The sequence below is a fragment of the Maylandia zebra genome, linkage group LG6 (assembly GCF_041146795.1).
Source record: "Maylandia zebra isolate NMK-2024a linkage group LG6, Mzebra_GT3a, whole genome shotgun sequence".
In the NCBI taxonomy this organism is placed as follows: domain Eukaryota; kingdom Metazoa; phylum Chordata; class Actinopteri; order Cichliformes; family Cichlidae; genus Maylandia; species Maylandia zebra.
Genome location: NC_135172.1, coordinates 8763346 through 8778648, shown reverse-complemented (window position 1 = coordinate 8778648; position 15303 = coordinate 8763346). Strand labels below are relative to the sequence as shown.

At 42.4% G+C, this 15303-nt stretch overlaps 1 long non-coding RNA gene across 3 annotated transcripts in view; it reads left to right on the top strand.

Annotated features, from left to right (window-relative positions):
* The first annotated feature begins 5792 nt into the window (after positions 1-5792).
* LOC143418902 (uncharacterized) overlaps positions 5793-15303 on the top strand; it is a 330733-nt gene continuing 321222 nt past the window's right edge. For 2 of the 3 annotated variants that reach the window (XR_013098836.1, XR_013098838.1), the window contains exons 1-3: positions 5793-6356; positions 7556-7638; positions 11069-11105. This is a non-coding gene — a long non-coding RNA (uncharacterized LOC143418902). Of the gene's footprint in view, positions 6407-7555; positions 7639-11068; positions 11106-15303 lie in introns of all 3 variants that reach the window. The other variant, XR_013098837.1, reaches the window with a different exon arrangement.

Below are 15303 nucleotides of genomic sequence, written 5' to 3'. Positions count from 1 at the left end.
TTTCATCCACATTTCACCTGGGTCAGTGGTGTTGGCTAAGGCCATCCACATTACACCAAGTTCTTTGGTGCTGGCAGTTACCATCCACATTTCACCTGGGCCAGTGTTGGTAAATGAGGCCATCCACATTACAACAGGGCCTGTGCTACTGGCTGAGGCCATCCACATTATACCACGGCATGTGCTCCCTGTGAGGCTATCGTCACCACACCAGGGCCTGTATTGCTGGCTTAGACCATTCACATTGCACCAGGGCTAGTGCTCCCTCTGAGGCCAACTTCATGACAGAAGGGCCTGCGCTGCTGTCTGAGGTCATCTACATTTCACCAGAGCCTGTGTTGCTGGCTGATGTGATCCACAGTACACAAGGGCCTGTGCTACTTGTTGATGCCATCCACATTAAACCAGGGCCTGTGGTGCAGGCCCAAACCATCCACATTTCACCAGGGCTTGTGTTGCTGGCTGATGCGATCCACAATACACAAGGGCCTGTGATACTGGCTGATGCCATCCTTATCACACCAGGGCCAGTGGTGTTGGCTGAGGACATTCATAATACGCCAGGGCCTGTGGTGTTGGCCAATACCATCCACATTTCACCAGGGCCTGTGTTGTTGGATGAGTCCATTCACATTACACCAGGGCCTGTGGTGTTGGCCAATACCATCCACATTTAAAGAGGGCCAGTGTTGTTGGCTGAGGAAATACACATTACACCAAGGCCTGTGCTTCCTGTGAGGCCATCTTCACCACAACAGGGCCTGTGCTACTGGCTGAGGAAGACTACATTTCACCAGAGCGCATGTTGCCGGCTGTGGCCATCCACATTTCACCAGGGATTGTGTTGCTGGCTGATGCGTTCCACAAAACACAAGGGCCTGTACTACTGGCTGAGGATATTCACATTACACCAGGGCCTGTAGTGCTGGCCAATATAATCCACATTTCACCTGGGCCACTGTTGTTGGCTGAGGCCATACACATTACACAAGGGACAGTGCTTCCTGTGAGGCCATCTTCACCACACCAGGGCCTCTGCTGCTCGTTGATGCCATCCACATTACACCTGTGCCTGTGCTACTGGCTGAGGACATTTACATTTCACCAGGGCCTGTGGTGATGGCTGAGGCCAACTACATTTCATCAGGGCCTTTGGGCATGGCTGAGGACATTCACATTACACCAGGGCCTGTGGTGCTGGCCAATACCATCCACATTTCACCAGGGCCAGTGTTGTTGGATGATGCCATTCACGTTACACAAGGGCCTGTGGTGCTAGCCAATACCATCCACATTACACCAGGGCCAATGGTGTTGGCTGAGGACATTCACATTGCACCAGGGTGTTTGGTGCTGACCAATACCATCCATATTTGACCTGGGACAGAGTTGTTAGAAGAGGCCATCCACATTACAACAGGGCCTGTGCTACTGGCTGAGGCCAACTACATTTCATCAGGGCCTGTGGTCATGGCTGAGGACATCCACATTACAACAGGGCCTGTGCTACTGGCTGAGGCCATCCCCATTTCACCAGGGTCAGTGGTGTTGGCTAAGGCCATCCACATTACACCAAGGTCTGTGGTGCTGGCCATTACCATCCACATTTCACCAGGGCCAGTGTTGGTAGATAAGGCCATCCACATTACAAAAGGGCCTGTGCTACTGAATGAGGCCATCCACATTATACCATAGCTAGTGCTCCCTCTGAGGCCCACTTCACGACAGCAGGGCCTGCGCTGCTGTCTGAGGCCACCTATATTTCACGAGGGCTTGTGTTGTTGGCTGATGCGATCCACAATACACAAGGGCCTGTGCTACTGGCTGATGCCATCCCCATTACACCAGGGCCAGTGGTGTTGGCTGAGGACATTCACATTACGCCAGGGCCTGTGGTGTTGGCCAATACCATCCACATTTCACCAGGGCCAGTGTTGTTGCCTGAGGAAATACACATTACACCAGGGACAGTGCTTCCTGTCAGGCCATCTTCACCACAACAGGGCCTGTGCTACTGGCTGAGGCAGACTACATTTGACCAGAGCGCATGTTGCCGGCTGTGGCCATCTACATTTCACCAGGGCCTGGCTGCTGTCTGAGGCCATCCACATTACACCATGGCCTGTGCTTCCTGTGAGGCCATCTTCACAACACTAGGGCCTGTACTGTTGGATGAGGCCATCCTCATTACACCAGGTACAGTTCTTCCTGTTGGCAATCATCACCAAACCAGGGCCTGTGGTGCTGGATTAGACCATCCACATTTCACCAGGGATTGTGTTGCTGGCTGATGCGTTCCAGAAAACGCAAGGGCCTTTACTACTGGCTGAGGATATTCACATTACACCAGGGACTGTGTTGCTGGCTGAGGCCACCTATATTTCACGAGGGCCTGTGTTGATGGCTGATGCCATCCACAATACATTAGGGCCAGTGACTCCTGTGAGGCCATCTTCACCAGACCAGGGCCTGTGCTGCTAGCCATCCAAATTACCCAAAGGCCTGTGTTGCTGGCCGAAAACAACCACATTTCACCAGGGCCTGTGGTGTTGCTGGATGATGCCATCCACATTATACCAGGGCCTGTGCTACTCGTTGATACCATCCACATTTCACCAGGGCTTGTGTTGCTGGCTGATGCGATCCACAGTACACAAGGGCCTGGTCTACTGGTGAGGACATTCACATTACAACATGGCCTGTTGTGCTGGCCATTACCATCCACATTTCACCAGGGCCATTGTGGTTGGTTGAGGCCATACACTTTACATCAGGGACAGTTCTTCCTGTGAGGCGCTCTTCACCACACCAGGGACTGTACTGTTGGATGATTCCATCCACATTACACCAGGGCCTGTGCTACTCGATGATACCATCCACATTTCAGCAGGGCCACTGTTGTTGGCTGAGGCCATATACTTTACATCAGGGACAGTGCTTCCTGTCAGGTCATCATCAGCACACCAGGGCCTGTGGTGCTGGATGATGCCAACAACAACAACAACAACAACAACAACAACAACAATCTTTATTGAAGGGAATCATTGCCATGGTAACAACAAATGGTAGTTAAAAAAAATGTAGCATTAACAAAGATGAGGAGATACATTTACTGAATACCAAATAAAGACACCTTAAATGCTAAAGATATCACAGGTGTAATGTAATGTTGCTATGGTTTATATTTTATTTTCTATCATTCATAGACTATGATGTGTTTTTAGCCACATGGACATCTCACACTGATTTCAGGACCCTGCAAAGAAAACAACATGGCCACCATGTTGGATTTTTGGAGTCACAAATCTGGGCTAACGTTAGCAAGCTGCATTCAGAGAAACTATGGATTTTGGGACTTGTGAGCCATACTTTTCGCTGGCAGCTTTATCTACATTTAAATTAAATCAATGTCTCTCCCAGAGCTCCAGTTCGGTGGCGTCTTATATGGCTCGATCACCTTACACTGGTACCAAGATCAAAGCTTTCAAAGTACGGACATCTACATGCGTTTTAGATCTGGATGGGTAAATATGGTTGTCATCAGAGAGGTAAAGAACAAGAAATTGTTGTTTGCTGAAATGAATGATCACGTGTAAATCTTATATTTTGTTGACTTGGAATTTTACAGTGAATCAGTCCTGCAGTTTAAATGAGCCTCCATTGACAGACTAGGTTACTGTGGAAATGCAGGGATTGGCGTGATTTGACCTGTAAGGCAGGGTCAGGAGGGGTGTGTTCACATTGTGGTGCTATATGCCCTTCTGGCCGCTGTAAAGAAACACGAAAAGGCAGCAGCTATCCGGCATTTTGGCTAAACTCAAAGACGTTCATAAGATGGCTGGAGAGCAAAGGACTGCACTACTGTTTTGACTTTCATGTGTGCATGTCCCAGTAGCTCTGATGTCACGTGAAGACTCTTTTAAAGCAAAGAAACAGATGAATAAAATACTAGCATTTTACTCAGCAAAACTGAAGTGGATGGTTTGTGGATGGTTTGCAGCAGTTAGCAGGCCAGACTATTTGTCATAAAAAAAAAATACTCCAAAAGGCACCATGAGCACAAACACAGTTGAGAGGTTCAGTTCAGCCACAGTGTATTAGTGGAAGCCAAAGAGTTCATCAAAGAGGACATGCACCCAAACTTTAAGCCTCAGCAAAACTGAAGCAGTTTAGTTCTGAGAAAGAGTTCAGTTATCATAGACAGAAACTATCCATGTTTAAAGTTGGACATTTTAACATGGGACACCCATGATTCCCAGCCTCAAGTGGCCACTATTGGAACTGCATCTTTCAGCACCTCAGTGCTGCTTTTCTTTTCCAGCCCCAGATGATGTAGCTTTGTGTACCTATCTACACCCTAATTACAAACATTGGTTAAAAAAAAAAGAAAGAAAAGGAAAAAAAAAAGTTTTCTTAAGTTTCTAACTTTGGCTTGATTCATGGCTTCCTCTTCATTGGTCCATACATGATGTAAGTATGTATTCTAGTTGTCAACTAGAAAGTGCATTTTCTGAAGAAACTGCAGTGTGAATGCTTGAATCTGAATGTATGCATTGAAATGAATTAATTGCTGAACTTTAAGTTAAAAAGTTTGAATGAGATAAAAAGAAAAAGAATTTAATCTGAAAACAAAAGTGCTGAAGTGCTAAAAGCTGACGTTTACACAGAAGAAGAAGTTGGAAAAAAGCTGAAAATGTTTTAATTGTAAATTAGAAAAACCTTAGAAATGAGAAAAGAAAATTTAGAGTCAGAAAACCTCTGAATGAATATTAAAAGTTCATATTCTTTGAATGACTAAAATGTGATCCCTCCACTTGGATCCACACAGTTTAAAAATTTTAAATGTCTGAGCTTTGAAAGACAAGGTGTTGGAAATAGAACAACGGTGGCAACGTTTTGAGGGTAAAATCATACCTGTAGAGCAAACACTGAGGACACAGCAGCAGTTGAAAGAGAAGTGTTTAAGATGAATCTTGGCAGAGTGAGAGACAGAGCTAGTTAAGCAGGCAGGTGTGAGCCTGGTTGCTATAGTGACTGCACCCAATGGCTCCATACACACGCACACAGACATGCGCCTCACTTCTGCTGCTTAAAATGAACAGAGAAGTCATGTGAGTGAAGTTGGCCCCCCCACCTTCTTCAAATCCAACAAAAGTGGTATCAAACGTTTGTGCTACGTTTGTGCTGGTTTGTGCTGCAAAAATTTTCATTTGTGCTACTATCATTTTAAAGATCCATCCATCCATCCATCCATCCATCCATTCGCTTCCGCTTATCCTTTTCAGGGTCGCGGGGGGCGCTGGAGCCTATCCCAGCTGTCATAGGGCGAAAGGCGGGGTACAAAAACACAAACATTTTAAAGATATTAATCAAAATTTCTAGAGGTCATCAGAGGTCAACCAGCCCCCCCACAGTAATGGAATCAAACAAAACTGGTGTCAAACGTTTGTGCTACGTTTGTGCTGGTTTGTGCTGCTAAAATTGTCGTTTGTGCCGCTTTCATTTTAAAGATATTACCAAAAGTTTCTAAAGCTCAACCAGCCACTTTCTTTACCGTAAAGAAATTGAGAGATATTAACCAGCATTGGATATTTTTTTCTTATGATCACACTCTTAAACCTAGTAATCAAACTGCAATAACTTATTTAAAAACTAGGTTAAATATAGCATTTAAAATAATTAATGCATTCGGTTAGAGAAAAAAACGTTATTTGCTGGTAACAAAATACAAAACTACGAGAACAATGTAGTATATATGTTTCCTGTTAGAAAAGGTAAATACATTGAACTGTCTGAGCCTCACAAGTCTAATACAATAACTGAAAAATAACAGCTATTTCCATCATCTAACTCACAAACTAGAAAAGGACTTTCTTTCATGAGATCTTGCCATCATTCCTTTGTGTAGAGCACAGCGTGCGGACATACGCTGGTGTTTTCAGATGCTATGGTTACATCCTTTCTTAGGTCATCATACATCTCCCAGATGTACGGGGTCCTGTTACAGAATGTCATATAATGCCCGAGTGTTTCTGGTGTTGGGCCCTCCTAAATGTAATGACTGCTTTCAGTGTGAATTTCTCTCCTTGAAGTAGCAGAGTGGATGGGAATTCAGTAAGCAAAAACCTTTTTGGACTGTGAAAACTGTGCTCCAGAGTTTCTGTAGAGCATTTTCCAAGGTCTGTGTCAATCCATACAAGCTCTCTCAGGGTGAAACTGTGACAAACAGTCCCTGTGCAAAGTTGCTTTCCTGATGAATCTGTTTTAAATGCTGTTGGAGATGCATCAGGACTTTCGATTGGTCTTAGGCATGGCGATGCTGGAAGGTTGAGCCCTTGTTCAACAGCAGACTGAAGGTGAGCTATGCCAGAAGCTGAGAGGACTGACAGATCAATGGAAACAAAAGGTATTTGCCTTGTGTTTGGTGTGTAAAGTTTGCAGTACTGGGAGGAACACTGTCTTGTGAAGTGAACACTTGGATTTTCCATCATTGTTTTTTGAATTACTGTGGACACATGGCACTGTGCATCAACACGATGAACACCAGTCTTCAACTGAACAGGGCAGAATATTGAGCTCAGCACCTCTGCCCTCAATGAATAGGCATGTTGAGTGACACCCTTTGAAGCAAGGGATTTCACAAGCTGGAATACTTTGTTCTCCTCTGAACTATTCAACATGTTTTGAGCAGTACGACTGTCACAGTAAGCGCAGCACAGACTTTGACAGAAGGCATCAAAGGCACAGGTGTTCATGACACAGTATTGTCCTTTGCCAAGTTTTACTGCACTGTAAACCCCAACAGTCTACCTGACTTATAAAGTTTGTGGATATAACAATTGAAATTCCCCAAAGTTGAAACAACTTAAAACTTTTGTTCTGTTAACGATTCAAACAGTTATAATTGTACATGGCTTAGAAGTTAAGAGTAAATACTGCTTTCTTAATTATGATTTTTGAGTAAATTTTTTTCCGAGCTCCGCATGTGTATGTCAACTACGTCATGACGTTTTCTCTCTAACCTGAACGACGTTGACAGAAAATTCTGTTCAATATGGCTGCCTTTCTCGAGCGACTGGAGAGCACATTTGGAGAAACTTGCAAGTAAAACGGAACCTTCGTTATGTTTATTTTTTCCGTAAAAAAGCAAGTATATTAATATGTTGCAGGCAAGAAATTCGATTTCGAATGCGCTGCTGTGTTAAAAAGCACAGACCCAGGTGGTGAATAGTGGTTCGCTGTTGTTCGCGCTCTTTTTCAAACATAGATTATGTTGTCAGTTTTAACCGATTAAAACAGTTTTACTAAGAATTACATAAAAAGAAAGGGTCTTAATGATATTTTAACGACCACTTGCCAACGCAAGAAAGTTGGCGTTTTTACAACAGCAGCCTCATTGTTCGGCAGGGTTTTTTTTTCTTCTTCTCATTAGCATGACTCAAAACTGACTTAGCTAGCAGTGGCAACTTCAATCTAAAACAATTGAAATATAGCAAGGTTTTGTATATTTAGTGTGCTAATAAGGTTTTCAATATTTTTATTTTTTCCTTCCAAGGCTGAAGACCGAAGACAAAAGGACAGAAGAAAAAAAAATAAATTCAGACTGCAATTAATTTCAGGTGGAGACAGTAAACACCGGTGAGTTGAAAGATCTATTGAAGAGTCCTTTCTTCATGGCCATTAAAACATTTTTAGGTTAAAAGACCCGTGTCATGAATCGCTGTGCGGCAGGCAGGAGTTGGACCCAATTCAATTCAATTTTATTTATATAGCGCCAAATCACAACATAAGTTGCCTCAAGGCGCTTCATAGATACAGAGAAAAACCCAACAATCATATGACCCCCTATGAGCAAGCATTTTGGCGACAGTGGGAAGGAAAAACTCCCTTTTAACAGGAAGAAACCTCCAGCAGAACCAGGCTCAGGGAGGGGCGGGGCCATCTGCTGCGACTGGTTGGGGTGAGAGAAGGAAGACAGGATAAAAGACATGCTGTGGAAGAGAGACAGAGGTTAATAACAGATATAATTCAATGCAGAGAGGTCTGTTAATACATAGTGACTGAGAAAGGTGACTGGAAAGGAAAAACTCAATGCATCATGGGAATCCTCCGGCAGCCTATGTCTATTGCAGCATAACTAAGGGAGGATTCAGGGTCACCTGGTCCAGCCCTAACTATATGCTTTAGCAAAAAGGAAAGTTTGAAGCCTAATCTTGAAAGTAGAGATAGTGTCTGTCTCCTGAATCCAAACTGGAAGCTGGTTCCACAGAAGAGGGGCCTGAAAACTGAAGGCTCTCCCTCCCATTCTACTTTTAAATACTCTAGGAACAACAAGTAGGCCTGCAGAGCGAGAGCGAAGTGCTCTAATGGGGTGATATGGTACTACAAGGTCATTAAGATAAGATGGGGCCTGATTATTTAAGACCTTGTATGTGAGGAGCAGGATTTTGAATTCAATTCTGGATTTAACAGGAAGCCAATGAAGGGAAGCCAAAACAGGAGAAATATGCTCTCTCTTTCTAGTCCCTGTCAGTACTCTTGCTGCAGCATTTTGGATTAGCTGAAGGCTTTTCAGTGAGTTTTTTGGACATCCTGATAATAATGAATTACAGTAGTCCAGCCTGGAAGTAATAAATGCGTGAACTAGTTTTTCAGCATCACTCTGAGAGAGGATATTTCTAATTTTAGAGATGTTGCGCAAATGGAAGAATGCAGTCTTACATATTTGTTTAATATGTGCGTTGAAGGAGATATCCTGGTCAAAAATGACTCCAAGGTTCCTCACAGCGTTACTGGAGGCCAAGGTAATGCCATCCAGAGTAAGAATCTGGTTAGATACCATATTTCTAGGCTTTTCAGGGCCGAGTACAATAACCTCAGTTTTATCTGAATTAAGAAGCAGAAAGTTAGCGGCCATCCAGGTCTTTATGTCTTTAAGACATTCCTGCAGTTTAACTAATTGGTGTGTGTTATCTGGCTTCATGGACAGATAGAGCTGGGTGTCTGCATGGCAGTGAAATTGTATGCTATGTCTTCTAATGATGCTGCCTAAGGGAAGCATGTATAATGTAAACAGAATTGGTCCCAGCACTGAACCCTGTGGAACTCCATAATTAATCTCAGTGTGTGAAGAGGATGGAGTCTATTAGATATGATACAAACCACTGCAGCACAGTACCTGTAATACCTACAGCATGTTCTAATCGCTCTAATAGGATATTATGGTCAACAGTATCGAATGCTGCACTAAGGTCTAGCAGGACAAGCACAGAGATGAGTCCACTGTCAGAGGCCATAAGAAGATCATTTGTAACCTTCACTAAAGCTGTTTCTGTGCTGTGATGAGCTCTGAAACCTGACTGAAACTCTTCAAATAAGCCATTCCTCTGCAGATGATCTGTTAGCTGTTTGACAACTACTCTTTCAAGGTTTTTGATATGAAAGGAAGGTTGGAGATTGGCATATAATTAGCTAAGACTGCGGGGTCTAGAGATGGCTTTTTGAGTAAAGGTTTAACTACAGCCAGCTTGATGGCCTGTGGTACATAGCCGATTATTAGAGATAGGTTGATCATATTTAAGATTGAAGAATTAATTAATGGCAGGACTTCTTTGAGCAGTTTTGTAGGAATGGGGTCTACAAGACACGTTGATGGCTTGGAGGAAGTAATTATTGAAGTTAACTCAGAAAGATCAATTGGAGAAAAAGAGTCTAATATAACATCAATGGTACTAAGAGTAGCTGTAGATAATATTACATCTGTGGGATGATTATTGGTAATTTTTTCTCGAATGATAAAAATTTTATTTGTGAAGACGTCCATGAAGTCATTACTAGTTAACGTTAAAGGGATGGTTGGCTCAAAAGAGCTCTGACTTTTTGTCAGCCTGGCTATAGTGCTGAAGAGAAACCGGGAGTTATTCTTATTTTCTTCAATCAGTGACGAATAGTAAGATGTTCTGGCTTTGCGGAGGGCTTTCTTATAAAGCAGCAAACCATTTCTCCAGGCTAAATGATGATCCTCTAAATTTGTGACACGCCATTTCCTCTCCAGCTTACGAGTCATCTGCTTTAGGCTACGTGTTTGAGAATTATACCACGGAGTCAGGTACTTCTGATTAGAGACCTTAGTTTTCACAGGAGCTACAGTATCCAGAGTCGTATGTAGTGAGGAGGTGAAATTGGGGGTAGCAATCAGATAGCTGCTCTGCTCTATGTTGGTACAGGGCATTGAAGATGATAACAGTGGGTGGATTATATTCTTAAACTTAGTTACAGCGCTTTCAGAAAGACATCTACTTTGATAAAGTCTATAGATACCCAAAATGCAGGACTCAGACTCAGGGGATGAACTCAAAATCACAGCTTTAATTGCTAGTCACAGAAAACGAGCATACAAAATTAAACTGGGAAGATATAAACTCACACCTTGCAGAGAGGCACACGAAGAAACACACAGCTTGAGGGACGACGCAGCACTGACTCAGAGAAACACAGGGTTTAAATACAATGGGAAGTAACGAGGGGAATGAGACACAGAAGGAGAGCACAGCTGGGAGAAATCAGAACTGACGAGACAAGGGAGCAAAGTAGGATACACTCACATGAGACACAGACCTTCAAAGTAAAACAGGAATTAGCACAGATGCAAACTAGACTAGGGGAGACAGAGCAACTAAGAAACACAGAGGGCGGCTACCAAATACTCAGAACTAAACAGAATACAAGAAAACCAAACTAAGAATACGCTGGGACAACAAAGAGAACTAAGAACATAATACAAAAAACTCAGAGGCACAAGAAACTCAAAACACTGGGTCACTGACCTAGGACCGTGACAACCTGTTTTTTTTTTTGTTTGTTTTTTTAAATCATGCCCTGGCTTTGTCACACTGAATCATGTTGAAAAGATATATTTTCATGGCTCCCCCCATTACCATTTCCTTGTACTTCTTTCTACCAGTCTATTTTATTTTGTGACATTAACATCTTAAATGTACCCCACCAGTTTAATTATTAATAGCTGTGTTAGTATTTATAATGCTTTTTTTTTTTTTATCATGTGCAGATCTACCAAGGGTCAGTGGCACAGTTCACCTTTTGTGGTAAGTTATAACACTTCATATGTGGTCACATAAGTAAGTTGTTTCATTCAATTCAATTCAACTTTTTCAATTCAATTCAATTCAATTTTATTTATATAGCGCCAAATCACAACATAAGTCGCCTCAAGGCGCTTCATAGATACAGAGAAAAACCCAACAATCATATGACCCCCTATGAGCAAGCACTTTGGCAACAGTGGGAAGGAAAAACTCCCTTTTAACAGGAAGAAACCTCCAGCAGAACCAGGCTCAGGGAGGGGCGGCCATCTGCTGCGACCGGTTGGGGTGAGAGAAGGAAGACAGGATAAAAGACATGCTGTGGAAGAGAGACAAAGGTTAATAACAGATTTGATTGAATGCAGAGAGGTCTGTTAATACATAGTGAGCGAGAAAGGTGACTGGAAAGGAAAAACTCAATGCATCATGGGAATCCCCCAGCAGCCTATGTCTATTGCAGCATAACTAAGGGAGGATTCAGGGTCACCTGGTCCAGCCCTAACTATATGCTTTAGCAAAAAGGAAAGTTTGAAGCCTAATCTTGAAAGTAGAGATAGTGTCCGTCTCCTGAATCCAAACTGGAAGCTGGTTCCACAGAAGAGGGGCCTGAAAACTGAAGGCTTTTATTCGATTCCATTACTGTTGACCTTTACATTAATATCTTTAAAACAGATGCAGCACAAACGACAATTTTTGCAGCACAAACCAGCACAAATGTAGCACAGTTGATTGACACCAGTTTTGTTTGATTCCATTAATGTGGGAGGGCTGGTTGACCTTTTGACCTTTACATTTTCATTAATATCTTTAAAACAGAGGCAGCACAAACGACAATTTTAGCAGCACAAACCAGCACAAACGTTTGACATCAATTTTGTTCGATCCCATTAATGTGGGGGGGCTGGTTGACCTTTTGACCTTTACATTTTCATTAATATCTTTAAAACAGAGGCAGCACAAACCAGCACAAACGTAGTACAGTTGACTGACACCAGTTTTGTTTGATTCCATTAATGTGGGGGGGCTGGTTGACCTCTGATGACCTCTAGAAATTTGTATGGATTTCTTTAAAATGATAGCAGCACAAACGTAAATTTTTGCAGCACATACCAGCACAAACGTAGCACAGTTGATTGATACCAGTTTTGTTTGATTCCATTAATGTGGGGGGGCTGGTTGACCTCTGATGACCTCTAGAAATTTGTATGGATTTCTTTAAAATGATAGCAGCACAAACGTAAATTTTTGCAGCAAATACCAGCACAAACGTAGCACAGTTGATTGATACCAGTTTTGTTTGATTCCATTAATGTGGGGGGGCTGGTTGACCTCTGATGACCTCTAGAAATTTGTATGGATTTCTTTAAAATGATAGCAGCACAAACGTAAATTTTTGCAGCAAATACCAGCACAAACGTAGCACAGTTGATTGATACCAGTTTTGTTTGATTCCATTAATGTGGGAGGGCTGGTTGACCTTTTGACCTTTACATTTTCATTAATATCTTTAAAACAGAGGCAGCACAAACGACAATTTTAGCAGCACAAACCAGCACAAACGTTTGACATCAATTTTGTTCGATCCCATTAATGTGGGGGGGCTGGTTGACCTTTTGACCTTTACATTTTCATTAATATCTTTAAAACAGAGGCAGCACAAACGTAGTACAGTTGATTGACACCAGTTTTGTTTGATTCCATTAATGTGGGGGGGGCTGGTTGACCTCTGATGACCTCTAGAAATTTGTATGGATTTCTTTAAAATGATAGCAGCACAAACGTAAATTTTTGCAGCAAATACCAGCACAAACGTAGCACAGTTGATTGATACCAGTTTTGTTTGATTCCATTAATGTGGGAGGGCTGGTTGACCTTTTGACCTTTACATTTTCATTAATATCTTTAAAACAGAGGCAGCACAAACGACAATTTTAGCAGCACAAACCAGCACAAACGTTTGACATCAATTTTGTTCGATCCCATTAATGTGGGGGGGCTGGTTGACCTTTTGACCTTTACATTTTCATTAATATCTTTAAAACAGAGGCAGCACAAACGTAGTACAGTTGATTGACACCAGTTTTGTTTGATTCCATTAATGTGGGGGGGGCTGGTTGACCTCTGATGACCTCTAGAAATTTGTATGGATTTCTTTAAAATGATAGCAGCACAAACGTAAATTTTTGCAGCAAATACCAGCACAAACACAGCACAGTTGATTGACACCAGTTTTGTTTGATTCCATTAATGTGGGGGGGCTGGTTGACCTCTGATGACCGCTACAAATTTTCTTGAATATCTTTAAAATGATAGCAGCACAAACGTAAATTTTTGCAGCACAAACCAGCACAAACGTTTGACATCAATTTTGTTCGATTCCATTAATGTGGGGGGGCTGGTTGACCTTTTGACCTTTACATTTTCATTAATATCTTTAAAACAGAGGCAGCACAAACGACAATTTTAGCAGCACAAACCAGCACAAACGTTTGATACCACTTTTGTTGGATTTGAAGAAGGTGGGGGGCCAACTTCACTCACATGCTTAATGGCTCAAAACACCTTATCCAATTATAAACTGATACGCACCTACTGGCATGCCCCTTTTAATTTCTTCATAAATGTTATTTAATGTTATTATTACGGCAGCACGGTGGTTAGCACTGTTGCCGCACAGCAAGAAGGTCCTGAGTTCAATTCCTCCATCACGTCAGGGTCTTTCTGTGTGGAGTTTGCAGGTTCTCTCGCCATGTTTGCGTGGGTTCTCTCCGGGCTCTCTCCAAAGACATGCAGCTTGTGGTGATAGGTTAATTGGTTAATCCGAATTGCCCATAGGTGTGAATGTGAGTGTGAATGGTTGTCTGTCCCTGTGTGTTGGCCCTGTGACAGACTGGCAACCTGTCCAGGATGTACCCTGCCTCTTGCCCTATGACAGCTGGGATAGATTCCAGCACCCCCTGCGACCCTTAAAAGGATAAGCAGATGGATGGATGGATGGATGGATGGAATTTTATTAATATCTTTAATAGCACCACAAACAAAATTTTTTGCAGCACAAACCTGTGACATCAACTTTTGTTTGATTTGGGTGATGTGGGGGGGCTGGTTGACCTTTTGACGTTTGCATTTTCATTAATATCTTTAAAACAGAGGCAGCACAAACGACAATTTTAGCAGCACAAACACAGCACAAACACAGCACAGTTGATTGACACCAGTTTTGTCTGATTCCATTAATGTGGGGGAGCTGGTTGACCTCTGATGACCTCTACAAATTTTCTTGAATATCTTTAAAATGATAGCAGCACAAACAACAATTTTTGCAGAACAAACCAGCACAAACGTAGCACAAATGTTTGACATCAATTTTGTTCGATTCCATTAATGTGTGTGTGTGTGTGTGTGTTGGGGGGGGGGGCTGGTTGACCTTTACATTTTCATTAATATCTTTAAAACAGAAGCCGCACAAACCAGCACAAACGTAGCACAGGTGATTGACACCCATTTTGTTTGATTTAATTAATGTGGGGGGGGCTGGTTGACCTCTGATGACCTCTAGATATTTTGATTAATATCTTTAAAATGATAGCAGCACAAATGACAATTTTTGCAGCACAAACCAGCTCAAACGTTTGATACCACTTTTGTTGGATTTGAAGAAGGTGGGGGGGCCAACTTCACTCACATATGTCATGTCTACTGAATTCTCATTTTTCATGCCTGTGGAGTTTATTATATGGACGTGGTGACAGTGTAAAGACAGCCTGCTCTTCTGATTTAACTTTTCAAGCATTCACACTAATTAGTGTTTAAACCTCCCATGGTTCTATATCTGGGGATGTGGCTTTGGTTTGCACTAATGAAAGCTTATAGTTGAAATGTGTTTGACAGTAAATGGTCAATAAAGAAGACAGCATTTTGTTTTGTTTTTACACAATGATTTTGTCATGTGCTGTGTGCAGGCAGGAACTGTGGACCCAATGTGCAGACACTTGGAGGTAAAAGTGTGAACTCAAAACAGCTTTAACGCTAAACACAAATATAACAAAAGCAAGAATACCAAAAGAAACTTACACAGGCAGCCAAACAGAACACACAGCATAGGATGAGGGAGATCGCAACAAAGACCAAAGAAAACTCAGGGCTTACATACCCAGAGAGAGCCATCAGGGAATGGGAGACAACAGAGAAACACAGCTGG